Here is an 8,402-nt window from a genome sequence, read left to right as displayed (position 1 = left end):
CCGCCCCGCCCCCGGGGGCGCCCAACCAGAGCGCTCAGGCCGGCAGCCCGCCCCCCGAAATGCGCCGGCGCCATTGGCTGCAGTGAGGCAGGGGGACGGTCGGGCTCCCCAGACTCGCGGAGACCGCGTGGTGCAGGGCTCAGCTCCGCTTGCCGACAGCAGGCCCGCCGGGCACCTGCCCCACGCCAGAGTGGCGAGGTTTATGGGGAGACAGCGGAGGGAGCCCGGATAACTTGGGTCCGCCTGGGATTAGGGGTGAGATTTGTTCCTTGTATTTAACTTTTACTTTTTTAGTTATTTTTTTAATAATAACTTATTAATAAAATAAGTTATTAATAAAATAATATTTTATTATTTTTTTTATTTTACTTTTACATTGTTTAGCACAGTGACCAAGTTTAAATAGGACAAATGCGGGTTCGAACTCCCACGCTAGTACTCTGTGCATAAGGAAGCCTAGACCAGTCACTCCATTTTTTTGAGTTCAAGTTTCTTCCCTTTGGGTTTGGTATTTGAAAATAATTTCTGTCTGGCAGGGCTGTCGGGAAGATAATAGGCAGATCAAAAAACAGTTAACATTGCACCTGGCATCTAATAAGAGCTCGATGAATATTACCATTGTTAAGAATAATAAAAACCAAGGGCTGAATAATGTAAGGGAAAGGACTGGCAAAGATTCTGTCCGTGGCCAAACTCAACTCCAGCTCTGCTAAACCCGTGGCTTTGGACTTCCTTGTTTATCTTTGCGTTATCCAATTTTAGCAAGAATCCTGCTAAAGTCAATTTAACCAGAACACACTCCCTAACAAACACACCCTCCAAATCTAATTGGACTCCTCATTTTCCACCGTCACCCTGTGATATATGATCTCCCTGGCCTGGTCAATTTAGACAGAATCCCCCCTTAGCCCTGATGTTTGCTGTCAGTAGTGTTCTGTCCACATACATCCACCCTGCCCTATGGCTAAAATTATCACCAACCCATATCATGTTCACAGATGAGCTCAGTTTCTCTTTCCCCTTGCAAGTTTTCATAACTGAAATCCCTATGTTGTTAAAACAGCCCCCCTCCCTTGAATAAAATCTTACTGTGCCATTAAACAGTTTTTTCCTTTAACACCTCCTAATCTTTCACTGCTCAGCTTACTGCAACAATTTACCTACTACACTACCAAGCATTTTCAAAAGTGTAACAAATGTGCCTGGTGTGACAGTTAATTGGTTCAAAACAGATCCAGAAAGGTCCAGAGAAAGACAATGATTCCGGACCCCTAAGAAGTCAGAGAGGAACTGTTATTTCCAGATGAGCCTCACACTACCATATATATATATATATATATATATATATATATATATATATGTAATTTATTTATATATTATATATATTATATTATATATATTATATTATTATATATTATATAATATATTATATATTATATATATAATTTATATATATTATATAATTATATATATATAATTTTGAGTACTATATATATGTGGTATACTATATATATATATGTAGTATACTATATATAGGACTCAAACTTATTTTGTCAAAAAAAGAAAAAATATTTTAAATGACTTTGTGGAATAGTTTTTTTTTTTTTTTTAACCTAGAGACTACCTTCATCTCTGTACCCCTCTTCCCCCATGGATTTTTGGAATTTAGAGCATCAAGCAGGAGGTAGATTGCAAAAACAAATACAAATTGAAAAAGGTCTCATATTCCCCATTTAAAAGATTTCCTTCCCCTTTGTTTTCTTTAGGTATTTACTTTAGAAAATGTGTGTATACTTTCTTCTCTCTTGGAAATGTATATAAATCCTTTTTAAGAATAGATAAGTCTTTTGTCAACTTTATGGCCTAGGAATATTTTTTTCTTTTTCAAAGACCTTGGCACCATCTCTTCAAAATAGAAACATTGGGCCTCCCTGGTGGGGTAAGGGGTTAGGATGCAACCTATGAAGAAGCTGTCCACATCCACTGCGGCACGATTTCTGTCCCCCGCCAGGGAGCTACCCACATGACTCAGCAGACCTCTCCTGACTCATCTACTGCTCCCCTCAGCAGTGTATTTCAGTCAATCTGCCTATTCTGTTCCCCACTCTGTCTCTGGTGAACCCTCTCACCCCCCGCACCTCTGGCCTGTACCCCAGTTCTCGTATGCATAAATAAATAAATGTTTTCAAAATAGAAACATCGATGAGCAAGTACCCAGTTTCTGAGGGAGATGCCTCCTTCCAAGTTGCAAAACTACCTCCAGTTTGTTCTTCCTCTGCATAGAGCCAGTTAGCTAACACAGATTGTGTTTACACAGGTAAAGTCAGGATGGACCGTGTGTGACAGTGGCGCAGTCTGTCAGTCTTGCCTGAGGGCAAGTCACTGTTTATCCTGAGAACTTGTAATGGGTTGTTTGGCTTGGTTTCATAAGAGGGTGAGATTCCTTTCTGTTTCTGCTAAGAGATCTCTTAGCAGATCCTCTGTGATGTTCATTACATTCTGGTTTAATACCTCTTCAGTAACAAAAGTGTTTTCTTTCTCACTATCTTTGTGGAGATTTCTTAACTGGGAGATTGTGGTTTTGTTATAGGGCAGCCCCAATACAAAACGGGGTGCCTGACTGTGGGTCCTCACCTGCGCGCTTAAAAGGACTTATCAATGCTCTACTGCAGGCACACGTGAAAGGTTAATAAAAGGTTTATTTACAAGGGAAGGGGAAATGAGGAAATGTACAGCTCAGGGAGAAAAGTGGGAGACAAAGTTTTAAATGAGTCCTACCCAATCCGCTGATCTGGAATCCCAAATGGCACTCTGAGAGCTGGCAGCCAGCCAGGAGCTGTGTAGACAGGAGGCGAGCGACAGTGAGCCAGCCCAAGGCCCACGTGTTTGGTTTTTATACCCAACCTGGCTGCTTAACTCCACCCTCAGGTCCCAGCCACCTTCCCTTTGGTGGTGATGGGATTTGTCTTTCCCAATGTCTTGATGGCTTTAGTCTGGAGTGGGAGTGGAGTCCACAAAGCCTGTATGGGATTAGCTCAGGACATCTTTTCCCCCTAACAGTTTTAGTTATATTTCCCCAACAAAATTGGTCACTAGCTTCATTGATAGATGAGGAAATCAAGACTTGGGCATCCCATAATTGTGCAAATAGTGTGATGGAGAATGGATTCAAATTTATGTTTTGGAAGCTGGGGCTGTGATCACCATGTGTTGGTTGCAAATGAGGTAGCCACCCTGGAGAGGAACAAGACAAAAAAGGTGCAAAAGAAAAACAGTTTGAATACAGGCAGAACTCAATTTATTATGCTTCACTTTATTGCATTTTTTTTTACAAGACCCTCCACCAACAAAAAGATTACAATTCACTTGAAGGCTCAGATGCTAGTTAATGATTTTCTTAGCAATAGGGTATTGTAAAATTAAGGTATGTACATTGTAATTTTAAGGATAATGCTGTTGCACACTTAATAGATCACACTATAGTGTAAATATAACTTTTATATGCATTGGGAAACAAAAAATGGAGTATCACTCACTTTATTTCAGGCTGCTTTGTTGCACTGTTTTGGACCTGAACCCCGCTGTCTCACAGGTGGACTTGTGTTAGAGCAGGAATTCAGTGAACTTGAATGTCATGTGACCTGCTATGCATGGAAAATGTAGTGTTGGTTCTTTTTTGATACCTGATCATTTTTTAAAAAAGATTTATTTATGTATGCATACAAAAGCTGTGGTGTATGCCAGAGGTGCAGGGAGGTGAGAAGATTGACCAGAGACAGAGTGGGGAGCAGAACAAGCGGATTGACTGAAATACACTGCTGAGGGGAGTAGCGGATGAGACAGGAGAGGTCTGCTGTGTCGTGTGGGTAGCTCCCTGGCTGGGGATCGAACTCGTGCTGCAGTGGCTGCGGATAGCTTCATAGTGCTGATGCTTAATCCCTTGCGCCACCAGGGAGGCCCCTACCTAATCATTTTAAGCCTTTGTTTTGTCAAGCCTCTTGAGCTTGCTGTCAGTTAATTGTGGTATCCCCCCACCATTCTTGATGTTACCTCTAAGTTCCCAGGGTTACATGGTGCTGTTATAGGACAGGGAGAGGGGCAGCCCAAGCCCCGCAAACCTGCCTATTCTAAATGGGTTCTGCCATCCGCCGCATCAACACAAAACACATGAGACTTTAATGGGAAGGAACTTTAATAAAACTAGGAAACAATACAGGTAAGGCAAAGAGTCTAGTTTCTAAATGAAGCACCCAAAGTTACCTATCCCCTCGTGGGTAAAAGTCCATCCATATGGGATCGGCCCAGAACAAGGCCCCAAAGCCTGCCACAAGACTAAAGCACCTTCCAGTGGGGACCCACAGAAAAGGGTCACAAACAACTGGACAAGCCCGGAAGGAAAAGAGCAAAATCAACATCAAGATAAAAACTGCCATTGTCACCTCCCCACGGGTCTCACCCACATCTGTGTCACCCAGTCCACGACCAAAAGACAAGCAGTTTCTTTACGTGTCTCTAGGCTCCATGCGCCTCCTCCAGGTCTCCTTCTGGCTCCATCCTGCTTCCTTCCTCAGTCTCTTCTTCAGCTTCATCTCTCCCTGCTCAGCTCCACCCTTCCTTGGGTGGGGCAGGGAACCTCCCCCTTTCCTGGGGACCACCCTGTTACAGTGCCAGCATGGACTGGGGTGAGAGGGCCTCCATGTCTACTTCCAAGCACATTCATATCCACAGCACATTCTTTTTTTTTTTTTTTTTTAAAGATTTATTTATATAAGAGCTGGGGTACAGGTCAGAGGCGCGGGAGAGTGCAAGGATTCATCAGAGACAGAGTGGGGAACAGAACAGGCCGATTGCCGAAGCACATTGCTGAGGGGAGCAGCAGGCGAGACAGAAGAGGTCTACCACACCATGTGGGGATCTCCCTCGCTGGCCGGGAATCGAACCCGTGCTGCAGAGGCTGCGTAACAGCTTCACAGCACTGCCCTCAACCGCTGAGCCACCAGGGAGGCCCTCCACAGCACATTCTTGACTTGTCCCTGGCCTTCATCCATCGTCCACTCTGTACCCTGTGCTAGTCAACTTCTGCTTCGTGGCACCCCTTGTCTCCTCTGTGCTCCAAACAGGTGTTAGGGAATTTTGTGCGCAACCCCTCAGTGCTAGGCTAGTGGATGAGAAGACCTCAGCTGTGCTGTGTCACAGCACCTGACTTTCTCCCCCACAGGCTGAACAGAGTGCGGAGTCTTACCCTTTCCCTGAGCTCAGATCCCCTGCTCACTTCCAGGTTGTTCTATCCTGTTGGACATCCCTATTTACCCCCCCCACCCCCCCCAAACACACCTGCCAGTCGCACTCACAAGAAGCAGACCCCCTCCCGGGCACCCGACATCTATGACTATTCCCCTCAGACGTCTTTTGCAGTCTAGAGAAACCTCTCATTTTAAGGGCTGAGATGAGATGGGAAATCATCTCTGGCTCACCAGAGAATTTGGTGAGTTGTCACCAGGCAAAGACCTTTGTAGCTCTAAATTCCTCTCCTTTTGCAACTCAAAAACCCTTTCTCACAAACCATTTGCTCTTTGAGGAGATCCCCAAATGACCTAAAAATCAAGAAGTAACAAATTTCCTTGCTCTTTCCATTGACACTGTAGTAGAGGGGGCATAGGAGTCACTGCAAGTATTGGGGATGGAGAACACTCATTAGTAAGTATATCAAAATATTATCTTGCCCAGGAGTATGGTAGTTTAATCACCTGTATGTAGTGGATACTAGCCGATTAGAGGATGGCGCATAAGTCAGGGAGTGTGGACACCAGCTAGAAACAAGAATGGCCGAATCAGTGCAAACTGACTTAATATTGGCCTTGATTTTGCAACAAAGAGGCATGAGAAATGAATTCATTGTGTGGCCTTTAGTAAGTCGCTTGATCTGTCTGAGTTTTTATCAAGTTCACTTTGGGCTCCTCTCTTCCTCTGTCTTCCTCTAGGCTTTAAACTCTCTAGACTCCATCTGTGGTCTTTGTTCTCCCGAGACACCTCCCCAGAACAACTTGTCCAGTCCCAGGGCGGAGTTCACCACCTTGGGAAGTGTGGCAAGTATTGAAGAGAACGAGAGACTAATCCCGGGGTTGGGAAGCAAGGTGGGCAGAGCTGGGTGGCAATGAAGACTCACTAACTCTAAATTCACTAACTACCTGTGAGAGGCAGGACACCTGCACTGCATCAGGCTCGTGTGAGCTGTGTCTTGAATCACAGCTCTGAGTTCTCCAGAAAAAAATGGCAAGGGGCAGTGGTACAGGCAGGCATGGTTGGCATTTGTGTTATTTCATCCCTGATACCAGCCTGCCCTCCCCCCTTTTTTTTTTTTTGAGAACAGCAAATATGGATTTATTGAAATACACTGCTAAGAGAAGCAGTGAGCAAGACAGGAGATGTCCACTGCTCCAGCTGTGTCTTTGTCTTTTAACTGCTCAGCAAAACTTAACAAATAAACAAAAACCACATCAAACTCCACTATCATCACTTCCCTTGTTATCATGTAAAAAAGCATTATTCCCAGAATGATAAAAGTTTATCATTATATAGTAGAAAGGACTTCCAGTCATGATATAGTAGAAAGGACTGGACTTAATCTTCCTTGAGAAACAACTAGAAAACTGGGCAAAACATATAACTTTTTGCAGACATTGGGCAACAGTGGCAGAGGGCAAGGCTGTGAGGAAAGGGAAATGACATGGCAAGAACTGGGACTGCTCCTGCTGGACTCATGGATGCATCTGTGGGTCCTGTGTGCAGAGGAGGGGCTCATACACAGGCTGGTGGGCTTGATGGGGCAAAGGAGGTGCAGATCAGGGCAGGGAAGTCTGTGGCAGCTGAGGGCATGGTTTATGCAGAAAAGACCTCCAGAAGTCTAAGTCCACTTCTTTGTCGAGTGTGTGACCTGTATATATAGAGTAAAATTCCACAAAGATATAAAATAGTCAGGGAATTGCAAGCTAAAAAATTCCCAGAAATATGTGTAAGCTCTAAGCAACCAACGTAGATTCCTCAGTGGGGATTCAGGGCACCCAGAGGAGACATACATTAGTAATAAGTCTAAACTACCCCTGGAATTGAAAATTAACCTACATCTGCCCTAGCAAGCTTTAAACAAGCATCAGACAGAGCTAAGCAAGGATACTGAAGAAACCAACACCTTAGAGTAGATAGAACCTTAGAGTAGAAAAATTCAGGATAGAAGGTCTCACAAGAACAAACACCAGAGGTGGGGGGGTTAGTGATAGTTAATGAATTTTAATGATTTTTTTTTAAAGATTTACTTATTTATGCATACAAAAACTGGGGTGTAGGCCAGAGGTGTGGGGAGGTGAGAGGATTCACCAGAGATAGAGTGAGGGAGAAGGAAAGACAGATCTGCTGGAATACACTGCTGAGTGGAGCAGTGGGCAAGACAGGAGAGGTCTGCTAAGCCATGTGGGCCAGCCCTCTGGCAGGAATTGAACTCTTGCTGCAGTGGCTGCTGATAGCTTCATAGTGCTGAGATTTAACTCCATGTGCCACCAGGGAGGCCATGAATATTAATGATTAATGAATTAAACGACTATGGAATTTTCCAGGAATCTGAGGTGGGGTCAGAAAAGATTATCAGCTAGAAGTGGGGTTAGAAAGGATCAGTGATCTTAGACCAACCTAATCTGGACCCAAGGTGATACTTTCCACAATAATTCTATCAGAGAACATTATAAAAGAACATCCCTTGGTATTAGCGAACATGGCGGCGAGGAGACGCTGCGAGTAAGATCTCCCATTAAAAAAAGTGAATAGGGAGGAAAAGCGGCAGGTCCCAGTGAGAACTGGGACACGGAAGATAAACGGGTGACGCCAGCAAACTACCCGAAGAAGAAAGTGGCCATAAAAGAGGACTAGAAGGGAGGGAAGCGCAGAACCCTGCTCCCCTCCCCCGCCCACAGAGGCGGCACTCTCCGACCCGCAGAGAGGAGGAAACAACAAACCAAAACGGCCCACAAGAACAAACGAGGCAGCAAGCGGGACTGTGAGCGGAAAGGAACTATTGCAGCCACCACACCCCGTGAACGGGAGCTGAGGCGAACCCTGCAGGATCCGCCGCGGCGGTGAGCGAACGGCTCCGAACGGCTCCCGGCGCCATTAGAGAAGAACAAAGACCCCGGGAGACGCGCACACAGCCCGGGCTGCCGGTAAGCTGGCGCGGAAACGCGGAGTGCTTGGCGCGCTTGAAAAGCAAGTGCAGACCTGGATCGCGGCTGCCCAGGTCCCCGCGCCTGCGACCTAGGCTTGCGGGGAGACGACCTAGGCTTGCGGGGAGACGCGCGGAGGTCCTCACTGAGGTGAAGATCCCTCCCTGAGTGAGCAGGATCCAGGCGCCCAGG

This window comes from Talpa occidentalis, unplaced genomic scaffold (genome assembly GCF_014898055.3).
Source record: "Talpa occidentalis isolate TD23 unplaced genomic scaffold, MPIMG_talOcc4v2.1 talOcc4.7, whole genome shotgun sequence".
Classification (NCBI taxonomy): domain Eukaryota; kingdom Metazoa; phylum Chordata; class Mammalia; order Eulipotyphla; family Talpidae; genus Talpa; species Talpa occidentalis.
The sequence above is the reverse complement of the archived record's forward strand: the minus strand, read 5'-3'. Positions refer to the sequence as shown.